This window comes from Oenanthe melanoleuca, chromosome 3 (assembly GCF_029582105.1).
Source record: "Oenanthe melanoleuca isolate GR-GAL-2019-014 chromosome 3, OMel1.0, whole genome shotgun sequence".
NCBI lineage: Eukaryota > Metazoa > Chordata > Aves > Passeriformes > Muscicapidae > Oenanthe > Oenanthe melanoleuca.
The window spans coordinates 102371863-102398373 of record NC_079336.1 but is presented as its reverse complement, the minus strand read 5'-3'; the positions used below and the strand labels follow the sequence as shown (position 1 = coordinate 102398373).

General features: G+C 46.2%; 1 protein-coding gene across 4 annotated transcripts in view; it reads left to right on the top strand.

The window, feature by feature from the left end:
• Window positions 1-26511, top strand: part of PAK5 (p21 (RAC1) activated kinase 5) — a 158715-nt gene that overhangs the window by 48743 nt on the left and 83461 nt on the right. The window contains exon 1 of one of the 4 annotated variants that reach the window (XM_056488975.1): window positions 26079-26249. The exons of 2 other annotated variants lie outside the window; for them this stretch is intronic. The gene's annotated coding sequence lies outside the window, so the exon portion shown is untranslated. Of the gene's footprint in view, window positions 1-26078; window positions 26250-26511 lie in introns of those variants that run through there. One more of the 4 variants, XM_056488974.1, reaches the window with a different exon arrangement.

Below are 26511 nucleotides of genomic sequence, written 5' to 3'. Positions count from 1 at the left end.
TGCGGAGGCAAGGCAGAGCCCGTGGGGAGGATGAATCATTTTCTGGGATAGAGCAATAATGGGGATTTTCAAGCTACGTAGGCAAGAGCAGTGCTCTGTTTGTCTTGGCTTTGCTGTGCACTTGGATGCTCTGCTGGGCTGAAATGTAAGGATTTGTTTTGTAAGGCCATTTCATCATGTGTCGTCTTTGGGGCCAGTGATCTGTATAGGTTATTTGGAAGCAGACAGTTGTAAGGATTTCTTCAAGGAGTGTGTGTCTAGCACTGGGAAACCATGAAGCTGAAATAATTCCCCATATCTGCTCAGTGCTCTGAGGCTCTTAAATTTGCCACTCTCCTACTGCTGTAACGCAGGTGGTTTCAGTGAGTCTGGGCAGGGACCCAAGTGGGCACAGGAGTGGGAGCCCTGCCCTGTGTAAGCAGCTTTTGTTGTGCTGTAAAACAAACCACCCTGGGAGTACTGTGCTGCTGGGCTCTAGGGACTGTGCCAGTCCAGGGGGGTCACTCACATCAGAGACAAGAAACAAGCTGGGTGCTGGAGAAAGAGCTTTTTTTAAATGGCAACAGAGATTTAAGGGAGGGTTCTGCTGTTTCTCAGGCAGGCAGAGCAGTGCCATGGCACAGGGCGTAGCTATCTCTAACTGCAGGGCACAGAGCAGGGCTACCTGCTGCAGAACTGGGGAAAGCCCAGTCAGCTGGGCAGTGAGACCAGCAAAGGTGTCATCATCAAGACTCAGCTGACCTCCAGAAGAGGGTCAGGAAGGATGCTGCCAGCTCTTCTTGTGCTCTCTCACTGAGGCTGGAGGCAAGGTCTTTCTGTTCCTTCTTGGTCATGGTAAAAGTGCTGCTGATCACAAATAAACCCTTGATATCAGAACCTGCTCTTTAAATACTATTTTATTTTTTTTTTGTGTGTGGGCCCATGTAAGGGGTCCCCCTTGAGAAGGTGTGGTTGTGCTCAGGTGGGGGCTGTGTTCATTCCCTGTTCCAGCTGGAAAGGCACTGGGAGTGTGGGACTGGCTGTCAGCACGACCCACACACGTTTTACTGGTCCTTCTCGCTCATCCTCCGTGAGAACGTGCAGATCCCATCTTGTGGATCGATAGTGTTGTGCTGTCACAGCCATCCAGCTCCAGCTGCTTTTGGGATGATGTTGCTGTCAGCTGCACCCCAAAACCAGACTGTGCACCCCACCCAGCATGTGTACAAACACGCACAACATTCTTTGCAGTGGACAAGGGGATGTAGCATCCAATTTGCTTTCCAGTGGCTCAGCAGAAGCAAGAGGCAGCAGGGCTGTGTGTATTTGGGGGAGTTGTCTTACCAAGAGCTTTTATAAATCTTTAAGCCCTTCTTGCCAGAAGACTGGGGCAGGACAATCTTCTGCAAAGAATCTATGGTGAAAAAGGACTACCTGCACTGCTTATTTAGCAATAAGAGGTATTATTCCTATTCCTGGCACAGGAGCCACGACTGCAAATGCCCGTGCTCAGTTCTGACTGGGAAAACACGAGTCCCTCCCCACCGGTGAGAACAGCACAGCCCTGGCCCTCCTGCCATGCTTGGCAGGGAAAGTGTGAGTGACAAACTGAGTAGCTGTGGGTGCCATGCCTGAGGGGGGCACTGGCCCTCCCCATCCATGGATCAGCAGGAGTGGTAGTCCAGGCTGGACTGGTGTGAGCAGGGCAAGCTCCTGTCTGCAGGCTGATGAGGCCAGGACTGCCAGGCTTTGAATGGGCAGCCTGAGCCTCCTGTATCCTTGCAGTCCTGGCCAAAAAAGGTCCAAGGTGTTTTTGCTGCCAGAAAGAAAAAACTCAAGGCACTGCCTCTGCAAACAATGAGTTTGCACATTCTGCTTGTTAGGTGTGCTGACAGAGCGTGAAAAGCCTCCATGCTCCTCTAAACACTGGAGACAAAAGGTCAGCCCAAAAGGCAGGAGAAAGGGAGTGGAGGCACTGGCTCCAGTCTTCCCTCGCTGGCCCCTGGTGTTTGGGCTTCTGCCTGTCGGTGAGACCTGTTGAAGATTTATTTAGATTTATTTCCTCACTGCACTTCCGTGGTGATGGAGTTGGGGGAAGCGTGTTTCTGTGTGGAGTATGCAGAAGTTCGACGTTTCACCTCAGATCTGGGATCATTTTTCTAGGGGGAAAAAAAATTGTTCGAGTCCTTGGGCTTTTGGCGTAAAAAGAAAGGAACATTTTACAAAACTTTCCTTTTCCTAGTAAATGCTATTTATCATGAATGCGGTGACGCCACCTGTTGGCCGCCAGCGGCGCTGCACCACCGGGGGCTGGCAAAACTCAGCCCCCCAATTTTAGGGGGCCCGCAGCCCTGCATGACACCTCCCTTCATTCTGGATATCCCGTAGCCCTGAGTGACCCCTCTGGAACCAGCAGCGGCTGCTTCCCCCACCACACCGACACCAGCAGCCCTTGAGACAGGGAATGTCAGTATTCCCACCCTTTTTCTAGGTTGACCCTTCTGCTCTCTCCCAGAAATCCTCTGGTTTTAGGTGAACCACCAGCTACCCAGAACCACTGAGAAAATTATTTAATTTGTAATTTTTTTTTCCCTAAAGAAAGATTTCTTTCCTCAGTGATTCTTCTTAGTCAACAAATAAATATTAAAATGAGAGGTGCTAGTGCAGGTCAAGAAAACACTTTGAAAACAGTGATTTTTTAAAAAAATATTTTTGGTTTTTTAATTTTTATTTTAATTTGTCTGCACTTCTGTAATATCTGGGAAAAGTCAAGAGCTCAGGCTTGCCCTGGGTTTTATATTTCCATATTTACAAGCATAAATAAATCTATTTTGCCAGTTGTTGACCCATGGGGCAGCAGTGACACATCAATTGGCTCCACTTCTGGTTGTCACCAGTTTGTGGTTTGCACTACAGTTACCAACCTAACTCTTCCAAGGGCTTCCACTGAATCCTTTCCCAACCAGAATTAATCATCAGGCTGCTGCATCATTTTAATTGTTCTTTTCAAGCCTGGTCAAGAAATGAATGATTAATGCTCTACTTCTGCATGGGGTTTGCTGTTTCTCATGCTGAGCAATGAAGTTGAGTGAATAGATGTGCCATGTGAGCTGGGTTACTGAGTGATTGCCTTGGGTGTCCTGGGCCTCTCACAGAGGGTGTCTGGCTGTTTCCAGCAGAGTGATTTGGGATTTTCACTGGAGGGTGTGTGCTGGAGATCTCATGACAGGCTTGAGTCCACTTGATTACAGCTTTCTCCACAAACTGGTGCTTTAGAAGAGGCAGAAATAAACCAAATGTTGTGTCTTTGTGTCAGCTGAATTCAAGAGCTGCTTCATGAGAGGGAAAGGGAGACCTGTGCAGGGGAGCAGAGATTTGGGGTGACAGGGCTGCTGTAGCACTTCTCTGTTGGGCTCACTCTCTTTGCAGGATGGCTGGAAATTGTTGTGGGAGAGCGAGCATCTATCTGCCTTTGCTTCTGGACTTGATACTTCTTTAACCATATGAGCAGTGATCTGTTAGAATAGCTACATTAGCCTTTATTTGGAGCTTGACAGAATTGCTGGCCACCAGAAAAGGGGACAACACCTTTGTTGGAGGTTTGGTGTCTGTCAACACTGGCTCTGTTTGACCACGTGGTTCAAAATGCCTGTTTCAGAGAACTGTAGATTTTTTAAATCTTGTCAGTGCTGTTTAAGCTCTGTATAATTAGAGCCTTACCTTAAAAGTTTTTCAATCAGGTCCTAAAGCTCTGTTTATTTTCTGTGTTCCTGGTGCTGCTGAAGGAGCAATAAAATGCAATGTTTTTCCTAGAAACCACATCCTTGAAGCCAAACCTCCAGGAAACTTGGAGGCTTTACAGGGGAGCCACAGGGTTTTGAGGCACTTGCTGAGGATCCAGATTGAAGTTGGTGCAGTTGTCATTTGCCCTCCCTTTTGCTGTCTGCATTTCGGTGGGCATTTAAAATTTATGAATTAAATAATTTCAATATTGTTAAATTTGATGTCAGCTTTACCATGGCTTCCCTACACTTTGGGTTTATTCTGCTGAGGAAGGGGAGGTACAAATTCATTTGTGATTTGGAGTGTACTCAGGAGAGTTGTAGAGATTTGAGAGCTCAAAGGTAAGTGCAGTGAGAGCCTTCAGAGGCTCTTTGGTGGTCAGCAGCTCTCTGCAGGCTCTCCAGCAGCCTGTGGGAGCTCTCACAAAACAGCTGCTTCTCTTTTTCCCCTTCTGTTTGATTGCAATCCTTACTCCAGAGTATTATACCTGCATGAAAGATTACCAAGAAATTCAGTTCCTCACTGAATGAAAATTGTTGTTTAAAGCCATACAGCATTGTTGTGTTCCCAAGTGCAGGAATAGAGTTTAAATTTTGCTCTATTCCCTTTGTGTTTGTTTTCCTTTCTCTCTTTTTCAGTAGCAACATGAAAAGAGGTAAAATTAGACTTAAAAAGAGAAAAAAAGTTGAAAGGAGTGGGGGAGAATAAAAGTTGTTTTTCTTTTTTCACTTCCTTTCTTGAAAATTTTTATTATTAGAAAAGTTGAGATGCTGGTTTTATCCCATTCAGTAACTGGAGAATTTGTACGTTGAATAAGGAATGCTGCTATCTCTTACAGACTTTCTGAAGTGAAATGAAAACAATGACTAGCTAATGCTTTTTTAATTTTCAGTTTGGTACCAGAAGCAATAGTTGATGGCAATAAAAGAGTTTTTTCACTAATTATCTGGCAGCTTAGTCCTACCTGACTCCTAGAAAAGCTCCCCGTTGCTTATTAATGGATGCATCCAAATGTTCTGTGATGTTTGACACCACTTAACTATTCTGGTCATGAATCTAAAGAAGAAAACTACCAGTTTTCTTTTTTTTTTTTTTTTTTTCTCTAATCTTTTATAAAGGATGTTTCTTTGTGATTCAATAAAATACTGACCTATTTATGTATATATCTCATTAGATCCTCTGGTACTCAACCCATTTTTCTTTTCTGAAGGCAAATTTCCTTTCACTTGAGGCTTCTTGCTCACTGCTAACATGGTTTAGTCACAGCCTGCTAATTGAGTGGAGCAGGAGCAAAGAGGAGAAAATGCAGAAGGCAGATAATAATGAGAGGTGCATGATGTGTGGACAGCAGGGTCATATCCCACAGCTGCAGCACGAGAAGTTTGAGGGTACACAGCCCTCAGTGCCTGAAAACCAGTGTGTGAGCACATCATTATAGGCACAAGTATCATAGGGTCAAACTTACATCCCACAGACAACTCTAAATTATTAATTTGTTGACTTGCAAGCATTGACCTTTTCAGTTAAAATATCCTTTTATGTCTTCCATATAATTTCTTAAGGTTAAAATAAATGGTCTATAGAAATTTCTGAAACCTTCACAAATATTACCAGTCAGTTTGAGACCCTTAAGTTATAACAAAGTCCTGTGTTAATTAACTTGACTAATACATTGCCAGAAATAGAAATCTTTTGTCTTCTTTCAGATTTTGGCAGTGAGTTTTGTAGCTACTGGGGACTTGCAGTAATGTTCTAATGGTATATATGCACATTCTTTGAATGTTTCTGTGCTGGATCTCAAATCCTTGAAAAGGTCAGCTATCCCTGAAGCACAATTGCTTGCAGAAACAGCTTCTGTTGGGTGCTGGTGTTCTGAAAACCCACCTCTGGCATTTCTTCCTGTCTCAGCCCTGAGCTGCACTCTGCCATCAGCACCCAGCCTCCAAGGCCAGCTCTAGATAGTGTTCCTCAGGACAGAGCCATAGGCTGAGCCTCACTCCAGCCAGAAACTCAATCTGCCTCCAGTCTTCTGGCATTCTCCCCTAGAATCCTTTGGAGCCTCCTCTGCAGCCCCCTAAGGGCTTGTAAATCTGCATTTTACCTTTTTCTGAACTGCAGCTCTAGGTCAATCCATGGGCCAAGGAGCCAGTGTTTCAAGTGGCTCCTTACAACAGTGAAAGCTCTTCTCAAACACAGCAATGCCAAAATTATGGTCCTGGTTGTCATGGTCTTGTAAAGTGATTTGGGTTGAAAGGACCCTTTGGTGGACATTTAAGTTTAGTCTTCTTCTCAGAGCTGGTTCAGTTCTCAGGAGTTTTGTGATGAACTCACTACAATAGCAATGCTGTTGTACTTGGAAGTTCTTCATGTGTAGAGACATTCAAAATCCAGCTGGATACAGATCTGGACAACCTGCTCTGGCTGACTGTGCTTGGCTGGGTGAGTTAGACTGGAGAAATGAGGTCCTTTCCAACCTCCTTAGAATCATGTTCATGGCTATCAAGTATTCCCTGCGTGTGACTGGGTAATAATTCCAAAGGGGACTAGTGGGGAAAATTAAATAGTGCTGGGAAATGGGCTTTCCAGTGCTCTCTGTAAACCACCTGACCTGAAGGGTTGGTCAGGAGCTCCCTCTGGGAATTCAGCACAGTTTTTACCCACAGCCCTCCTGCACTTCATGGAGGCTCTCAGGTCTCCTTCCCCTCGAAGAACCTCGAGTCAGTCTCAGGGCATTGAGCTGGCATTGAACCTGGAAACTCTGAAGAACAGAGACCCCCAGTGGAGATTTATCAGGTTTCACTTGACAGGAGAACATTAATGATTCTCTCTAGAAAACCAGGAGACTCAGCACAGGTCTTGAGAGCAGCAGAAATGCTACAGGCAGGAGTTCTCCCACAGTTTTAGGGTGATCTTATGTACCTGGCATATCTGTCTTGTTTGGGAAACCTGAGTCCCTGCCATAAACATTCTCAAGGTTTTATGTAACTGTGTTATCAATCACCAGTTTAGACAGTGGAACAAAATGGTCATAGTTATAAGGGAAAAAAGTGCAAAATTCATCACAGGATTTGTTCATTTACCAAAATCACAGATTAATTAATGGTCTCTTAGTTGGATGAATGGAAAAATAAAATTAAACATATAGATAAAGTACAGAATAATTAATCAGAATAACTGTTCCTCATTTAGAAACTCAAGTGCTGCTTTCTCTCCCTGGGTCAGCCCCAGCTGATTAAACACCAAATTCCTAATGCGAGACATCCCACATTTCTCTGCTGCTGCCACACTGGGCCTTTAACTCCTGGCATCTCTCAGTTGTGGTTTATAAGATAAAATAAATCCTTTTCCCATCATAAATCCTATATGAGTCAGTATTATCCTGCTTCTGCAGCTAAGAAAATTAGGTCAGACAGTAGAAATGACTTGATGGAAGCCACCAGGGAGCTCTGTGTTGGAGTGACAATTAGGGTGGAGGTACCCTGGGATAATCAGTTGGGTCCTGATGTTTGCTGCATCCTTCCCATGCTGGAAAAAGCCAGTGGCATCACTTCTTTTTGTCCTTTGAAACTGCTGGGTGATTACAAAAATGGGTTATGTCTTGGGTTAAGCACACCTCTGAGCACATTTCTTAGAACTGCCAAATAGTCCAACTCCCAAATTCCTTTCCTGCTCAACATTAATATTAATGCAGATTTTCTGACTTAAACACATGGGCTTTTCTTGAGTGTACAGACACCAAATTGACTTAAGCCAGAGAAGAAATCATATTTGGGAAACCCTGAAAATCTTTTTTAATCAGAAGCTTATTAAATGTAGAGCAAAAATATGAACTGCTAATTTTCAAAATAGAAACACTCTGGGTTTTAACTTCTCATTCTTTTTCCCCAGTACCGTGATGGATGTGCTTTCTGTGCTCACTGTAGTCAGACTTTTCTTCAAGGTCAGGGGCTGAGGATTTAAAAATGCAACCTGACTGCAATTAAATTGCTTTTGCCTGTCAACACATTCTCTAGTTCTGTGCATTAGCATAGATCAGAAATATTCAGTGATCTCTGTTAGAGGTTTGTCTCTGCAGAAAAGCAAAGGAAGCCCCTGCAGTCAACTGAGCAGGTAAAACAAACACCCTGCTTTGGATAAGCTGTTGTAGAGGATTCTTCCATAGAAAATACCTTTTTAACAACATCGATGAGTTGCAAGTGTGTTGGGTGTCCTTTTCACCTGTGATGATCCAATGTTTTATCTGAATTACCTTCATTTCTGGTCTCTCTTTCCAGAGCATTTCTGAGCAAGCCCCAAAAGTGTCAGTTTTAGAGACCTGTCTGACAGCAGTAGATTAGGATCTGGTGAAGATGGTGTTTGTAAGGGTTTGGTTGTGGCTTAAATCCTCTTCCTCAGTATCCCAAGGATAGAGACTCCCTGTCCTCTGGACTGTACAGTCCTGGTGTAACCAGTCAGTGCCCACAACAGCCTGGTGGCCCTCCACTGGCATCACTCCAGCTGGGCAACCTCCCCCTCCGGAAGGCATCGTGTATTTTCCATATATTCTCGCCTGGACTTAATAATTTCACTGGGAAAATCCTAATTGCTCCTGTATGGATGAATTGTAATCTTTCAGCAGTGTTTTTCCAAGCACTGATTTTTCTGGCCCTGCTCCCAGTCAGGCTTTGGTGCCTCCAGAGGGATTCAGCCAAGCTGCCTCCCTGAATCTGTAAGATACAGCTCATAGCCTCAGATAACAAATGCTTATGTATTTTCATGTTGTTTTTATACTTTCTGTCTAAAAACATATGTTCCACTGCCTCCTTCTTGCAAGGAGCACAAATCCCACTCCTGAAAGCCCAGTGTGCAGCTGCTGGCCTGCTGCAAAGCCAGGCTTTCTGGGGCTGTTGTCAGAAATAAGGCCTCTTTATCTCCCTTCCTGTGTCACCAGTCTCCATCTGAGAGAAGGGTGAAATGTAAAGCAGAGCACACTTAGAGGCTTTAATCACACTGATGCCACGGGTCTGCTACCAGGAAAAGCATTGCTGAAGCCATATCTTCCCATTTTTGCAAGGCTGCAGCAGCTCTCTTCAGCCTTTTGTATTCTCCATTCCTCTCCTGAAGTGTGTCTGGAGTTGGCAGTGCTGTCTGGGACGTGCAGCAGAGGCAGGGACAGGATCCTTCCATCTGGGTGCAAGGTTTGGCATCGCTCTGAGTTGCAGCATATCAGGTTTGGACTTTGGTGCCTTGTGCCCAAGGGAAACTGACCTGGCATTTCTCAGAGTGGCTTTCATTAATTACACTGCACCCAAAGTGAGTAGCTCAGCTTCCCTGTTGCATGACTTTCCTTCAAAGCAAACTTCCCCTGCCTGTTCAGGCAGTTCATGATGTTGTGCCACAACATTATGCTGGTAACTGTAACCACAAAAGCTGCCTCTGTACTTCCTGATTCAGTCCTGAACTGCTGCCTACAGCTGTGGTACAGCATTTTCAAGACCCCTGGAACCTCACACAAGCTTTGCTTTCCATGTGAGACTGTGCCATTCACAGGAGAATTATAATAAAACAGGTCTCTGCATCCTTTTTCTGCCCAGATTACCAGAGCTACCCCATCACTGCCTTTAGACAGGAGATCTTGGGCAGTGGTGTCTTAGCTGCCTTGAAGATCAGATTGGAGGGCGTGTTGTGGAACATCACAGAAGATAGGAGACAGGATGTATCCCTCTGGTACTGGATCCCTTTAGCTCTGCAGATTTAAGCTAGGTCAGTTATAATACAGCTTGAAGCACATAGATGAAAGAGCTGCAATTAACATCATCAAGCCTGTATTTTCATATGAACAGCAAATGCAAATGTTAATGTAGACAAGCGAAGACCTCTCCCAACCTCTGTATGTGCTGAAAATTTAGCAAGCACATCAATAAACTGTTCGTGGAGATGCTCGTGAATATTTTTGTATTTTAGCCTTGTCATCAGCAACTTTTCAAGATAATTATGTTGTGTGAAATGATTACTATAGAATGAAAGAGCAAGCTCCAGGGTAGTTTGTCTCTCTGGCTGTTCATTTTCCAGTGATATGAATGATGGTTTTAATCAACAGGTCTGTCTGATGGAATAAATTCCACTGTCTCATCATTGCTCTGGGTGCAGGCTGTTATCACCAATAACTATGTTTATAACCAGAAACAGCTCCTGCTGAATCCCAGCAAAGAAAAGGACACATATGCTGTACATGAGTACATTGTACTTTATGGCTGACATTTCTAAAGCTACACAAACAATCTGGATCAGTGTTAATGAGGACAGAATAACCAAGTCCTTCATTGCCCCAAGTGGAAAATCTATGTACACAGTGCTTAATTCAAAGTATATAGAACTCAGTGGGTAGGCTTCTATTGACATCAAAAGATATTAATCCTGACCTACATCAAGAACTTCAGAGAAATCATCAGCCACTTCACATCCCAGCAAAGGGGTTTTGAGGTAACCCAGCTCACCTGACACTATGGGAATATTAGAGGACTGATACAACTGGGCTGGGAGCAAACAACCTCTTGTGCTGAGGGTCCCAAAAATGCTGCAGCCCCTGCAGCCTCCAAGGGGATGCTTAAATTGCAGCAGTTTCAGGAGGATTCGTGGGGGTTTGGTAGCACAAGCTGCAGCATCTGTGTCAGAGCAGGGATGGGCCTCAATATATTGAGAGAGACAGAAAAACCCAAGTCCTTCCTTTTGACCCCAGCTGGCAGCAAGGCTGCTCCTTAGCAAGTGGTATGGCCCTGACCAGGCCGTGTCCATGCCCACAGAGACGGCAGCTTCTCCACAAGCCAGTGTATCTTGGTCCTGCATGGCCTCAATCACCAAACTGAAAGGCAAGCTGGATTCATAGGCTGTTAACTCTTGGATGCTCTCCTGGACATGCAAACTCAAAGTCCTTATTTTGCTCAGCACTGAGCTGCTAACTTGTGCCTTTGCTGTTTGCTGCACAGAGCAGCCATTACATGAGTGGAGACCCTTGTTAAGGCCAGTCTTAGTATTGTGCACATTGCAGCAGGGTTACAGAACTGACCAAGCTCTCTTGGCTCTTTTAGCACTTCCCATGTTCCCTAAAGATTGTTTAGGTATGATCCAAAATTTCTATATAATGTCTGTGCCTGAAAGCCAGGCAAAATCACTACACTGTATTTTCCAGCCCTTTGCCTAGTAAGCAACATGAGAATACTCCACTGTGTAAGGATTTGTTCACTTTTGAACACAGCTCTCTAGCAGCCTCAGTGAGCTTTACAAAATGACCTGATGCAAGAGGCTCAGTTTCAGCACTGCATTTGTAAGCAAGTGGACCTTAGGGGGGCAGGGGAAGTGTTACTCCATTATCGGTGATATTAAACTAAGATTCTTTGGCTAAGTTTGCCATTCATCTAATGAAAACTGGTTTTCATTTGCTAGCCTTTCAAATGTGTCCATCTGTAATTGATTACAACTTTCCACCAAATAAAAGGATACCTCACATACAGGTAAAAAATTGGAGCTGAGTATGTATGGTATTTATGTTGGCTTTTCAGTGTCTAATGCTCTAACTTTAGCATTTACTTGGATTGTGTGTTCTGTTTTTACTTTTTTCCCTGGCAACTTGAGTCAATAGCTCTTGGGTAGAAACGAGAATGTAATGAAGCATGCAAATAAGTGGACTTCAGATATATTAAATTCTATCAAGTGTGTTGGATACATAAGCAAAACCCAGGCTTATCAAACTTGTTTTGTACTCAGTGCTGTGTTAGTGAATAAGGGTGGTGTTACCCAAAGCCAGCAAATTGAAGTGGTTTATGGGCTCCATGTTCTTCTGCTTTTACAACCACCAGCTCTCTGCCTTGTCCCTCATTTCAGCTACTGGAAATAAGTGTCTTGTTTTTCTAGCTCCACATTTATTTGTTCATTGAAAGCTAAACCAGCAAAGTAAGGAGATGCTGTATCTGCTGTAAGCCTCTTGTACTTCACCAAGCTCCAGACCCAAAGGCTTATCAGATGCCCCTTTATTTTTTCCTCCTTGAGACAGTGTTTTTAAAGGCTGGTTTCATAAAGGCAGAAATCAGATGCATTCAGAAAAGGTTAATCATTCATAGTGACACTGTAGTTAGTAGCCTGGAAATGGAGACTAAGGAAATTGATGTTGACTTTCTAGGGTGCTTTAAATGTTCTTGAAAAATTTCTTTCTGGTCTTCCTGAAACCTTCCTTTCTTGTTTACAGCATCTTAAGGATTTTCAAAGGAAGAAAGGAAATTCAAATTCTTTAAGAAAGTAAATCTAAGGCAACATGTAGAAAAAGAACTGGTGTAAAACTGAAAACCATTCACCTGGGAAACAGAAAAGGAAATTGTACTTTAGCATGCAATCCATGCCTCATTGGATTTTACTAAATTGCCCTTGCAGGAGAAATACAGCATTTCACAAAGCAGGTAGAATCAGAAAGACTTTAAATGATTTCTGGGATATTAAATTCACAGAGACTAAGATCTATTGTGCCAGCCTAATTATTCTGAAATACTGCGGGTAAATCAATGAACATACACTTAATGTTTAATTGTAGGGACCATCTATTACTTCCACTGTGAGGGCCAAGTCCTGCTCTCGCTTGCAATTAATGAAATCTTACTACAGGCAGTAATTCTGTGTGAAATGGTCAGCATTTCAGCCCTCGTTTGATGATACATGTTGTGACAGAAAAAAAAAGCCAAGAGCAGAACACGTGGCTCTTGCTTTCCCACTCTTGGCCTAGAGGTGGCATTGCAAAGATCTCCACAACGAAGAGCAGATGACAGCAGTCACTGAAGAAAAGCACATGCTCATTCTCAGTGGTTTTCCAAAAGGAAAGGACCTCTTGGATCTATATTGGGTCAGGTGAGCTTCTGGCATCCATAAAATCAATGCAGCATCTATGGCAAATAATGGCTTTTCTCCAATTCACTCAGAATTTGTCATCTTGGCTCTTACCTGCTCACTGCCAGGCTTAGGCAGTGCTGGGACTGTGGGTCCCTGCTCCAGCTGAAAGCTGGTGGCCAGGAAAAACTGAGTGTCATTCCCAGTTTGGGAAAAGTAGATTCCTCCTGCATTGTATTCTCCATTTAGAGACTATGGTGGTAGACTTTAAATTGTGACTGATTCCATTCAATGCTTGGCATTGCCAGGGGTACTTGTGTATTTTCCAGGCAGAATATTGCTGTAGCATTTGTTCCCAACTTGCTTCTAGGTCCTTGTCTGTCTTCCTCACTAAAAGAATCCAGGTTTTGAGCTGGAAGGTCCCAGGAGCAGGGACTGCTGTCTGTACATTCTCTATATGACTGGAAGAGAAAATGTGTTAATTTTATTTCACTGCTAAGATCTCCTGGCACAAGGTTCACCCTGTACCAGAGTGTGCAAGTGGAGCAGCATCACCGCAGCTGGGCAGCAGGGGCTACGTGAAAATGTAATTCACAGAAGAATATTATCCATCCAAGAAACTCATTAAAGGGACCAGGTATTAGGATTATCAAAGGTCCTACTTCCATCACGCACCCTTTGCTATATTCTGATGTCATGGCCATCTAAACTCACCCGTCCCCATCTTTCCTTTGGTTCTGTGCTAGGCTGGAGACGTCCTGCCCTAGAAATGCTCCTTGGGAAACGTGTCTCTCTTGTTGCTTCCATCCTCCTCCCTCTGCGGCTCCCAGCCCTCAGCAGGGCTAAATCCCTCGGGACGAGCCAGCACTGCCTCTCCGGCACCTTGTAAGAAGTGGGGAGGGGGGAAATCTCCCGTTGCCATGACAATGAGCCTGTAGGGATGAGCATTTCTTTTTGAGAGCAGCAATTCAAAGCTTGAAGCAATGCTGCTGCCTCCCAAAGGTTATCAGTGCCACGCGTAAACAGAGCTGGGAAAATAAAGGGCGAGGGGGAAGCTGGGCTGGTGCCACGGACCCTTCCCCACTCAGGCTCCGAGCAGTGCAAGGCGATTGCTTTCCTGCCTCTTTGTTCCCGGCCCTGGCACAAATCAAATCCAGCTTCCCTTCCCCCAGCAAAGCTCGCGCTAAGCTGGAGCACACTAGAACAAAAACGGATTAAAAAGAAAAATCATCCTTTCTGCAGCAGATGAAGGGAGAAGATAAATCAGCGAGATGGAGGGTGCTCTGCCCCGGGGCTGGGCTCGCTGCTGGCAACCAGGGGCTTAAATCAGAGATGGTCGGGGAGCCCCGGGTGTGCATGGAGCCCTGCTCCGCGCTCTGGAGCTGCAGCACCAGCGGCCGGGAAGGGCAGCGGCCGAAGCGCCGTGGGTGGGAGCGTCCCGCAGCGCTGCCGCTCGCCACGCTGGAGGGAGCTCCTGACACGGCAGAAGCGCCCTGTCGTGCTCCAGCCCTCCCGAGCCAGACCCCAGAACGATGGAAACAGGTTATACTTCAGGATGCTTTTAATAGCTGACGTTGGCAGATAGGTTGTTTCTTTTTAGATCTCTGAAGAGTTATGTATTTTATTTTTTTTCTTACCCCTGTGGAAATTAGTTTTATGTAGGTTGTAAACAGCCTATATAGGTCTTGAAATTTTTAAAATACTTTTACATAGAAAATCTGACTTTCTTGGAGCTATGTGACTCTGGGAGCCAAAGGAGTGAATTTTCATGTTGAGAGTGATACAGCATTACACTGTGAATTATCCTTTGCCCCATCAGCTGTCCCATAAACCAGGCTTGGCACTGGCACAGTACAGGGTAGGAGGGGGATGTTCAGCCAGCCCTGACAACTCAAAAATAGAGTGAAAAGTTGAGATAAGTGAGCACAGCCCTGTGGATGAGCCAAAGTGGGAACTGGGACGTGCTCCTTGCTATGGGTTGGGCTCAGTGTGGCTGGTATCAGTGTCCACAGGTCACCTGGCAAAAGCATGCCCAGAAAGAAAGTTCTTGCAAGCATGGGGGGCAAAGCAGCTGGGCACAGGAGAACTGGGGGGAAGACTACAATGAAACAAACCTGCTTGGTTTGTGCAGGCTTTGTCAGCCTTGAAATGTGGGTTAAAACTGGTGAAAGCCAGCCAGAGGTGAACACTGAAAAAGGACAAACGAGACCATATCTTCCTTGAGCTGGTTAAAGATTGACTGTGTTTCGGCACTTTTCCTCAGTTCTTGTTTCTATTTGCTTCAACCACTGGGTGCTGAGCAGTGATAACCAATCCAAAAGGCTCTGTCCTTTGTGGAGGGGCTGCCTCCAGAGCATCAGGGGCAGTGAGGCTGGGAAGGGCTTGGAGCATGGTGAGGGACCCCAGATAACACCACAACAATGCCAAAAAGAGGGCAGTGAAAGGGGCTTTGGTTATAAGGTGTGATCTGTAACCAGAGTTGTGATGCTGAAGGACTCTAAAGCACAGGCATTTGGGTGTGGTGTTCTGTACAGGCCTCGAAATACAGAGTCAGGACCAGACTCCCCAGAAAATGCTGGGTTTTTCCCTGGTGTTGTTGTGCCTGCAGGAGTGGATTAAGGGAGGATTCCCTCATTTGGGAACAGGGTGCTCCTTAATCTCCAAAGCCTGGATTTAAAGATCCTAGAGAGAGTAATCACAGACAGTGGATTAGCATCTGCTGGGGAGCCTGGCAGGAGAGGGCATCGTGGCACTGCCAGCCCCAGGGCTGGTCCTTACCCTTGTTTGCAGCTCCTTTTTCCAGGCCTGTGTCTTAGACTTGTTCACCTGGAAACACAAAATTCACAGAAAGGAAGAAGTCAAAAAGAGCATTTCCTCAAGTCATGGATGATTTCCTGCAAGTGAGAAGTATGTAAAACATGTCTGGGGCAGGTGGAAAATAATGGCAGGGGTGTGGTGTGTTTGTTTGTTTGTTTTTATAAGCACCTTTAATATTGCCCTTGCAAGGCTTCTGTCATCACAGACTGAGTCAGCCTTTAGCCAGAAGAAGAAAATGAGAGATGCTTGTCAGTCAACAGAAACTAGCTGGTGTAGGGGCCATCCCCATGCTGCCCAGGGGCGTGTTGGCCTCCAGCCATGGAAGAAAACCCATAGTTAGTGCCTTGTTTGAGTGGGAAGCCTGGAAAACAGAGTTTGTGGCAGTATGGCCCTCATTTGTTACTTACTATGGCTCAGCTGTCAGAGAACAGGACCATGCACTGCTTTTTCTCTGGGAATGCCCAACCCAGTCTTTTCAGCAAGCTCTGGCTTCTTTCTCATTTAAAACAAAACCTTGAAACATGCAATTTCCATACAGATATAGCACAAGTGAAGTATTTAGCCTGGCTGAGGCATATTTCCCCTGGGAGATCTTGCAGAAGAAATGGACCATATTGGCTTTTCCAACTGGCCTTAGGTACTGCTGCAGCAGCACATGAACTCAGTGGTGTGTGGATTTATCTGGCAGTAGGCAGTTGCCTCAAACACAGTGAGGATCAGCTCCTCAAGAGCTTCACCATTTCAAATTTAAAACTGCATTATTTATTCAGACAGGGTTTTCTGGCAGCAAACCTCACATCCTTTTTTGCATCCTCTGTAGTCAAGAGGAAGGATGGTGATACACGTGATGGTGCCCAGAGCGTGGCCTGTGTTCCCTGGCAGTGTCCAGGCTCAGCTGAGCTGGGTGGAGCAGTCAGGCAAGAGCCAGGAGCCACCTCAGTCAAGGCAACTGGAGCTTCAGGTCCTGCTGCACGTTGCCTTCTTGGCTGCATTCCTTAAAAGTTCCCTTTGAGCAATGCTGTACCACCTCCCTGCTCTCTGACAGGGCTGCTGCTGCTCTACCCCAGCCTTGCAAGTGCTGCCCATCAGCCACCTTGGATTTCAAGTACAATATGATCATCTCCCTTGCTCAGCTGAGGGTTGGTGTTTTCCCCTCTCCTGCCATTGCACCTGCTTAGCCACACTGATGGAGAGGGGGGGTTTTTTTCTCCTGCCATCAATGCCCAGTCTTGGGCACATCTACCTCTGGAGCACAGCAGAGGAACACCCAGGTACTCTCTGGCAGAGGAAGCTCCATCAGCAGGTTACCCACTCCCATACTTGCATGCTGCTGGGACAGGTGTCACACGCCTCGTGTTGACAGACCTGCACAACTGTGGAGTTTTCTGCCTTTTTTCTTCCCCTTCTGGGCTGTGTCTAATTGAATGTGGAGAGTAGGGGTTTTTTTAAGAGACTGTGCCGCTGCTATGGAATACCCGCTCCTACAATTTATCCTTTCAATTTAAATGCTGCCAAGGAGCTGTGCTAACCCTCGCCTCTTAAAGAGTGAAAATCCTTTCTGTTGTTGAAAATTGACTGTGTGCAAGTCTCTGAGGACCAGCAGCAGTTTTTACCATGGACCAAATAGGAGCTGTGGTCTGAGTCTGGTCTGGTTTGTAAATCAGGTCACTGACATTAGCAAGGCAAGAACAGCAAACAACCTGGTGCTATTCTCCCATCTGTGCTCAGAGGAGACCCAGAATATTACCAGCAGAAGGTTTGCAGGGAGACAACAAGGTGTCTTGGCAAACCTGTGTGTATGGAATAGTCAAGAGAACTTTTTGTTTTCAGCTAGTTTGTTTTCCATCACTCCCATGTAGTCATCAGTGTAATGGCAGCATCCAGGGTGCTCATAGAAATAATCCCCAAGAATAACAGCTAAAGGGGAAGGGTGGGAGAGAGAAGATGAACAACTTTTTATTGCTGCCATTTAAATCCCTTCATCTCTCTTTCTATAGCCAAAGTTAGGAATTTGTTTTTCATTAGCAATTTTTATGCTGTTTCAAAAGAGCCAGATTGGCAAAGCAAAACCAAGGAACTAACTGCCTGCCCACCTCTGGGATGCCTTCCTGCTCCTGCCTGCTCTCAACATCTCATCAACTCACCCTGCCCACTTCAGGCACCTTCCTGGTTTCGCCCACATGATCAATTCAAAGAATGAAGAGTCCTTTGCTCTGAACAGAGACCACCAAGATAAACCCAGAAGGTGTCCTTCAAATCTCAATGCATCCCTGGACTGCTGGAGAGCATCCACTGAGAGAGAGGAGACAGATCACAGCCTGTGGGGGAGAGGGCAGTGCCTGAACCTGCTGCACTGGTTTGAGCATCCTGCAGGCTCCCTGCCCTGACCAGCAGAAGCTGAAGCTGATTTTTCAGTCAGGGCACTGCTGGGGGTGGAGGGGGAGAAGACTTGGCAAAGACATGATCCTGTTTCCTCTGATCACTAAAGGTCACGAGATGGCTCCGTCTGTCAGGGGGAGGAAATGAACTCTGGTATCTTCAGCAAACTAATTTCAGGCTTGTACTGATTCCCCTTTCAGTTTAATTTAATCATCTTTGGGGTCTGATTCTACAAACACGGCTTTGTACTGCTAAACCTTTGCTGCATATTAGCTGAGAGGCAGCTGGAATTTGAATTTGATTTTGACTATAGTGAGAAACCTTATATTTAGCACTTGGCAAATCTCTCGAATGCAGGAGCACATCAGTTTATAAATGCAGGTTGCTTTGATCAGTGTAATTTTGGAGGCTTAAGTATGAGAGAGAGAATATAGGCTGGGTACTGATACTGGTAAAGGAGAAATAGAGAAGTATTCTACCAGGTGATTGGAATTTTATTACTCTACAATATCAGCCTACCTAGAATTTGCTGCAAAGGATTGTTTGTAATAGAAAAATGCTTTGGATTACAAAGTATTTCCAATGCAGTCCTCTGTAGCCTACAATGAAACAAGTTCTCTCAGGTGAAGGGACCGGGGACAGCCAAGAATGGCTAGAGCTGGACTGACCCAGGGATGTGATGCAGACCAGGAAATGAAGACAAGCTGAAATAGCAGTGAGATAAACTGCCTGCTTACATCCTTCTTCTCTGTTGGACAAAACCCCTGCTGGCTTCTTTGCCATGGAGGATGCCAAACTAAGAGTCACTCTTGGCATTAAAACACGTGTAGGATGCAGGGTTTTCCCATATGTTCTGACAAAAGCAAGTACTTTAGTTTGCAGCTTGGGGATGGAGCTGGAGGCATTCCAGTGATGGCCCCTTCCGAGAGCTCGTGTCCCTTTGGAACTTGTCCTGTTTCAAAAGGAGCCACCTCTGGCCAACTTCACAGCAGCTCCTACAGGCACACGGACCCAGCTGTGCCACTGTACATTCTGGAGTGCTCCCTGGATATCCCTGGGGCCTGGTTTTCTTTTGGAGCTGCTGTTAGAGGGAGGAGTGCTTGGCACCTGCAGAGTGGGGCTTTTAGCAGCTGGGAGGCTCATCTGTGGGCTTATTGCTTCCCAAGAAAAACTTTGATTTTCAGAGAGAGGGCTCCCTTTGCATAGGAAAAGTGATTACTTCCAGAACACAGGAGTATGTGGTTTTAAGGAGCTCAGGTTCTGCTCCCAGAAGAAAGAGAAAATAATTAGGCAGTAGCAGTGACTTTGCTCTTCGTGTTTGCATAGGCAGAACAGAAAATGGAGCTTCAATGAAAATATTATCAATGGTGTTGTGGGCATAACAATGGACCATTCACCACCTCCCAAAAAGCAGTAAGATGAAGAGGTGACCCTTCCTATCGCTTCTGCTGACTTCTGGCTTCCAAGAAATACCCCAACACATTGATTCACATGCTGGGGAAAGACAGTTAATTTTTACAATCAGCCAACACTGTGAGTTCAGATCCTCTGGAGCAGAAATGAAAATGGAGACTCCCACCTCGTGTGTGAGGAAAGACTGATATTTTCAAGGCACTGTTGTGTGATGGTGGTTGCTCATTCTCTGCTTTGAGGCTGTGGCTGCCTCTACCCAATGTAACTCCCTGGGGAGCTTCACCAGATCACCATTGCAGGGTTTGGTCTGTGCTAGTCCCCAGCACAGCCCAGAGCACCCAACCTGGAAGCTTGAGCACACAGGTCTCTTCCACAGCCACAGTGTCATTTCCCACTGTCAGAGCTCCTTCCAGCTGCAATTCCTTCTGCTCCCCAGCCCACCACAACACGTAACCCAGCGAGCCCTGGAGACGCTGCAATGATTATTCTTGCACCATGGCTGGAGTGAGAGCAGGAGAGACGTGGTGCCTTCCAGCCTGTGCTCTGTGCCCACGGATCCCAGGGCAGGAGCTGTTTGTCTCCTGGTGAAGAGCGGAGCGCGGGCCAGTTGGCAGCACTGCGCAGGGACGCCGTGCTCAGAGCAGAGCCGGGATTGATGCACGGCGTGGCTAAAACGGATTGACAGATTTGCAGAGAGCGACTTTCATGCATCCCATATGTTGCTCAGCTTTCTCTGGGGTGACTTAAGAGAAGTCAAGAAATCTTTTGCTGGAGGAGAATTAGAGTATTTGTATACATGGCTATTTTTAAGTGTCTCTTTTTTCCCCTTTGGCTTGACCTGAGGTGGTCAAAAAGAATAAAAGGTATCAGTAAATCATTCTGGAAGCATGCACAGATATATTAAATAAGTACAGTTTCCTGTGGCCCTGACAGCAAGCACAGGAAAGTTTCCAAAATTGTCAAGGGGTTCTTCTCTCTAAGAATTGCAGCCCTGAGAAAGATTATCAAAGATACAATGCTGCTAAAAAGGCACAGTAAGTGCTGGGGCACTCTGATTTCCACCTGAACTTTTGGCTTGTTACCTATAGCAGAACTTCCCAGAAAGTATAAAATGTAACCTTGAGGTCAAAAAGAACTTTTTGGAGCAATGCTATTTTTACTTCTCTCTGTTTCATGTAGGCAAACATGTGCAGTGCAGACCATCAGTCCTGATGAAGTGCCATTGTTTAATACTGAAAAAATGCACATTTGATCTAGTTCGCATTTCCTAAAAACTGTGTTATTGATTTGACAATATATTTCTCCTCAGACAAAAAAATTCTGCAGTTATTTATTCATTCTTGCCCCTTGGAGAGCTCGCTACCATCTGTTTTTCTTGGCTTTGCATTACCTTATTTTTTTCCACTTGTTCTTTTCCCACTGTGCACCACTGAAGGACTATGCTATACATTATCTCTTAGCCAAATTATGCAGGGTATTGTAAACATGTTGTAAACTTTGCCAGCTGCAAAGTCAAGGGCTCTGAGAGATCTTGCTTAGTACTGGAAATGATCTTTGAATAAAGAAGGCAGCCTTTTGGAAGCAGATTTGCAGGGCAGCACGACACTAAAGTGTAATACTGTTTTGCAAAATGCTAGGGGGAGGAAAAGGATCAAATACATTGGATCAAATTCATGGATCCCTATAAATTTATCAGGGGCCAAGAAGTCCCTTAACCAGTATCTTCTCAGCACCACTGATAAGACACAGCAGGGCCCCTGTGTCCTGATGCTGGGACCTGCAGGCTCTGGCAGGTAGGAACAGTGATGTGAGCCTGACAAAGTCCCACACTGCCATCCTTTCAGACAGGACAGGACCCTGCTCAGGGCACATCACAGGACTAGAGCTCCTGCATGGTCCCAGAGTTATCTCTGGAGCTGGAGCAGCCGTGTCCTGCAACAGTGTCCTGGGAAGATGCAAAGTGCAGAGAATCTTGTGCTCTGCCTTGCAGGGTTGGGACCCATTGCTGCCTCCAGAAATATGAGTTGAAGGGGAAGAATCACAGGTGTGTGAGGATAATTCTGTGTAAATATCCCTAGTTATAGATCTTTGTGTATCTTTTGATCATTCAACAATAAGAATGTCAGCAGTAGCAATACCAGGCATACCAAAAATCATGCCTGAAAAATATACAATAACTTTAAAACACCCTTTATGAAATATTTCTGTTCTCTTTGTGTGTCTTCTGGTGACTGATCTCAGTAACAGTGAAGGTCATGCATTCAGGCTTTCATCCCATGGTACACTTCCCAAAAGGGCAGGTATCTCTGTGGGAGACACTACTCGAGCCCAGGAGCAGGGAGAGCAGGAGGGAGGACTAAGCAGCACAGAAATTGAGGTGATTGTCACCCTTGCTTTTAGAGAGGCAGGCCGTGGGGCTGCACCAATGCACTCCCAAATTACTTGAAGAGGACTAAAAAGTGATGTAGATTACAGGACCACAGGAAAGAGCCTGTTTCAGTGGATGGTGGACATGTAAAGTACTGTACAGACTGATGATACTTGTACAGCCCTCAGTGAAATGCAGTTGTCTACATCCGCTATAAATTCATAATGAATGCTTTTGTGCTTGGATCTAGACTGACAAGGAAAGCAAAGGCATCTGAAGTTTAGAGGAGATTTGAAGTGTAGTTGTGAGAGTCCTTGTTTGGTGCCAGAGGAGTGGCCCTGAACAGCATTTTGGAAGCAGGCCAGGGGCTGCACAGGAGCACACGGTGCTTGGGCTGGCAAAAGCCCACTCCGCCCAGCATCCTTCAGCCATCCTCCCTGTGCAATAGCCCAAGACCTTAAAAGGCTGCTGCCACCAAGACCAATAGCTGGACAGGGCATTAATCTGCATTATTTAGGGAATTCAAACCTGTCTTTTTAATTATTCCAGCAATACTTCATCTTCCTCTCCAATGGTTAGCGAAAAGGATCACAGTTCAGTCGTACTTACATAACGTGGCTGTGAATATCCTATGACTTATTGCCCTATCCCTGATCTTTTCACAGGGTTAAGAGCTTAGGGGTGAAGAATTGCTTGGCTGAGTAAGATGTATTTCTTATTTCAAAGGATAGATGATGTTTTTCCAGCCCTGGAAGTATTCTTGTGAAAGTTATTTTTTCTCTACAGGGTTTTTTATTACTATTATGGGGTTATGTTCATAGGCTTGCACTCTCATTAAGGGGCACAGATTTAAATAAGGGACTTTAATCAACAATTTTCATCATGATTTAAATCACCTAGCAGGAAACACGAAATTGATTATTTAAATTAATCTTGTTCTTCATTTGTAGTTTTTAATTATTTTCCTAAGGAACAACTGATACTTCCTCACCGGAGCCTGGTACTCTTTTTTTCACTTGTGATCAGCATATGCTATTACCATATTTATTTAAGAATCTGCATATTAAGTCTAAAGTTACTTAACAATTTTCATTTATGTGCCAAACTGATGACTGACACCTCTACTCCATGGCTTATTTTAATGTTTGTGTTAAGGAGCACTGCAGAAAAAAGTAACTTATATTAGTTACTGTACTCTTATTTAAAACACATGCTAATCTTAAATATGATAGACAGATGGGGCAAGGGGAAGAACACAGTTACCAAAACTGATTCTGCATTTCATATGGACATTTTGAACATAGGAAATATTACTTTTGACAATCACCTTTGATGACTTCTGGAGGGCTTCTAATCATCAAATCCTTATAAAGGCTCATGGGGAAAAGTGCAATCTCCTATTCCCTCTTTGTTTTCAATCTCCAATTGTTTTCTCAAATTAGGGTGAAGTGAACAGCATCTTTCTGTGCATCCTGAGAAGAAATGGGTCTGTAGGAAAAGGGCTTAGAGTCTCAAGAATCCCCTGATCCAGTTGGTTCAGCAAATACTTCAGCCTGGGTGAAGTTAAATACTGCAGTGGCTTGACTTAATCTAATATTTGTAGGGGTTAACTGCTATTTCTTTTAGTATTACAGTGAAATTTAGGCCATAATGTTTAGTGCCACTGGTTCAGGTTTTAAATTAAAATTGTCAAATTTTAAATGTATAATCCTATGTTCTGATTTTTCTGGAAAAAGGACATTTTGAATTTTTATCTGCCTTTCATTTGCATCAGCTCTAGCTCAGGGCAGCTGCAATGACTTGAGGAGCCATATTTCTGATTCACACCATTGTGTGTAAGAAGAGGGCAATAGCAAAATAAACCTTTTTTGAAAAGCTTTGGGGTAGATCTGTCCATATACACATGGACAGGTTTTTTTCAGATTGAAGGGAATAGATAGTCAAATTCATCTCTTAATTCAGCTAACTTCAGTGGAGAAACTAATGTCCAAGTTAGAGACCTGGTTTCTTGTTGGCTACAACCATTAAGACAGAGAGTCCCGGGCTCTCTGGGAATACACAGGATGGGATTTTCCTGTGCTGATGGATGCACCAGCCTCCCTCCAATGTGAGTCTCAGCAGGTTCCTCTTACTGAACCTCTGTGCCACCCATTCTCATGGGATATGAAGGGACTGTTGCTCCCTCCCTGCCTTGTCACTCCTGGAATGGTGCAGTGCCTCTCTCCTGGGGCTGTAGTTTGGCAGCCATCAGCCCATTTTGCCAATTCTCTGAGACAGTTTCCTACAAATCATACTTGAGACTAAAGACAAAACAGCAAAGGCTTGATGTCTTTTTGTTCCCCTGCCAGAAGCTGCATGTACCATGCCAAGATGTGACATGCAACACCTTGCATTATAGACACACATCACTCATGCTGGCTCAGAGCAGGGAAACCCTCACTGCCTTGTCCCACATCATTTCTAGTCTGATGCACCAGGGAAAGGCTTTGTGGTGAGGTTCAAAACCAAGTTGTTGGGGTTTTTCCCTTAAAGTTTTAGCCTGTCTTGGGGTCTTCTGGGGAGGGGTTGGGTTGTTTGGGGTTTTTACCAGAAGCCTAAATGTTCTTCAATAGCTGCTGATTCCAAGCAATGCTTCTGGCTGCAAAACCCGCTGCAAAGAAATGGAAACCAGGAGCAACAGAGTGACTTCAACAATGGCACCCACTCAGGTGAGCCCAGCCAGCCTGTCTCCGAATTTCAACAGGAGGTCAAAATTATGGTCCAGGGTGTTTGAATAACTTTATGCTGTATTTTGGGCTGTTTGCCTGTGCCCAATGTTCCTCCTAGAAAGCAGAGTGCACTTTTTTGTGCTGGTGCTGCCCCACCGGTGCTGTGGGCAGGTGCTGAAGCTGGAGCAGGAGCTTTGCCATCCCAGCGAACACTGACACTGTGATGTCAAGAACCAAGGGAGCTCCTTTCATCTCACAGCATTATGTAGAGCAGTGATGGAGGGGAACATAAAAACAGTAGAAACAAACACTCTGGGTAGTGGAAGAGGATATTTGTGATGGGTTTGTTGTTGCTGTTGTTCTCATAGCAGCGTTTTTCATATGTGCAAAAACCAATTTGGACCTCAGGTGCCTCAGTGCCATGAGAGTATCAGGCTCTGCACCTCCCTCTGCCTGGCTCAGCACATCTACCCCACACAGCTCCAATGCACCTTTATCTTCAAGCTGTTCCTGTCGAATCCTCTCTGCTCCTGGCATACAGAGCACATGTTAATGCAAACGGGCATCAAAGAAACTAGAAATGATGGGCAATTCAACATTATTAAATATGAAATCACTCCTCTCCCATGCAGGGCTGTATCAATCAAGTCGGCTTTGGGTCTTTTCTTCCCAGGGAGCCTCTGCTGCAGGTGCCTCTGAAAGGCACTTCGCTGTCCATGCTCCTTGTTTCCTGACAGGGATGGTTTATGGTCATCCATGAGCACACACCATTATCTCCCTGCTGATTTAGCATGTGGAAGGACACATACATACCTTTATTAAAGTCAATCATAATCTTTCTTATGAAACATTTCATAAAAATGTAGGCTTAGAGCAGCTTTTGGAGACAGCCACTAATTGCCAGCAGTAATACACCAAAATTAGATGGAATAGATGGGGATTGTCTGTTGTCGTCCTCTGATTGCTTCCTTCTATCATTTGCCTTAAACAGATTTGATCCTTAGCACCTGGCCATTGGGGAGAGCTCACAGGTAACAAAACATGTCAAGGTTGCTTTTATATATTTTATACATGTAATAACTGAGGTCCAAGTGCAAAAGGAAATGGATGGGTGGATGGTTGCAGAATTGGGGTGTAGATGAATGGATGTGGATAGGAGTGTGGATTGGTACACGGGCAGGTGCAGGAGTGCACAAATTGGGTGTGGGTGGCTTGATATATGGTGTATGAGTGCACAGGTGGGTGCATGCATGGGTGCATTGGTTGGTGCATGACTGGGTAGGTGCACAGGTGCCTTGACTGCCGGAATGGGCATTTGGGTGCACAGGTGCATGAGGGGATGCAGGAATAGGTGGGTGATGCATGAGCGCACGTGTGGGTGCACAAGTCGGTGCATGCACTGGCGGGTGCAGGCACGGCTGTGTGTGTGCACATGTGCCTTGGCTGGTGCAGGAACGGGCGTTTGGGTGCATAGGGGGTGATGCAGGAATAGGTGGGCGATGTATGAGCGCACGGTGGGTGCACAAGTCGGTGCGTGCATGGATAAAGGGCGCACGGGTGCCTTGGCTGCTGCAGGCACGGCCGTGTGGGTGCGCAGGTGCCTCGGCTGGCGCGGACGCGGGTGGTGCGAGGTGCGGCGGCGGGACAGGGAAAGCCCGGGCCAGATGCCGGGGCAGGTGCGCAGCTGCTGCCGCCGGCACTGCCCGGCCCCGCCGCTCCGGGCGGCAGGCGCGGACGGGGCGGGGCTGCGGGCCCGGCGCGGGGGCGGCGCTGCGCCCGCCCCGGCTCGGCTCAGCTCAGCTCGGCTCGGCTCAGCCCGGCTCGTTTCGGCTCGGGGGGCGGGCGGCGGCACCTGCGGCCGCGCCGTGCGGAGCGGAGCCGAGCGGAGCGGAGCCGCGGCCCGGATGTAGCCGGAACATGGCGCTGGGGGCGGCGTGACGGCGGCGGCCGAGGTAGGGGCGGCGGGGCCGGGGGCGCGGGGATCCGCCCGGGGGTGCGGGCGGCGGCTGCTGCTCCTGCCCGGGCGGACGCTCGACCTTGCGGGGCCGCGGCGCCGCCCGGAGCCCGGCCGGCCGGCTGTCTGTGCGTGCTGGCAGCGTTGGGTGCCCGCAGACAAAGGCACGGCCCGGGCATCCCCGTCCGCACCTGTGCGGAGCGGGCAGAGCCGCGGCGCTGCCAGGGGAGGCTGGCGCAGGGCAGCCGGGGGCTCGCGGC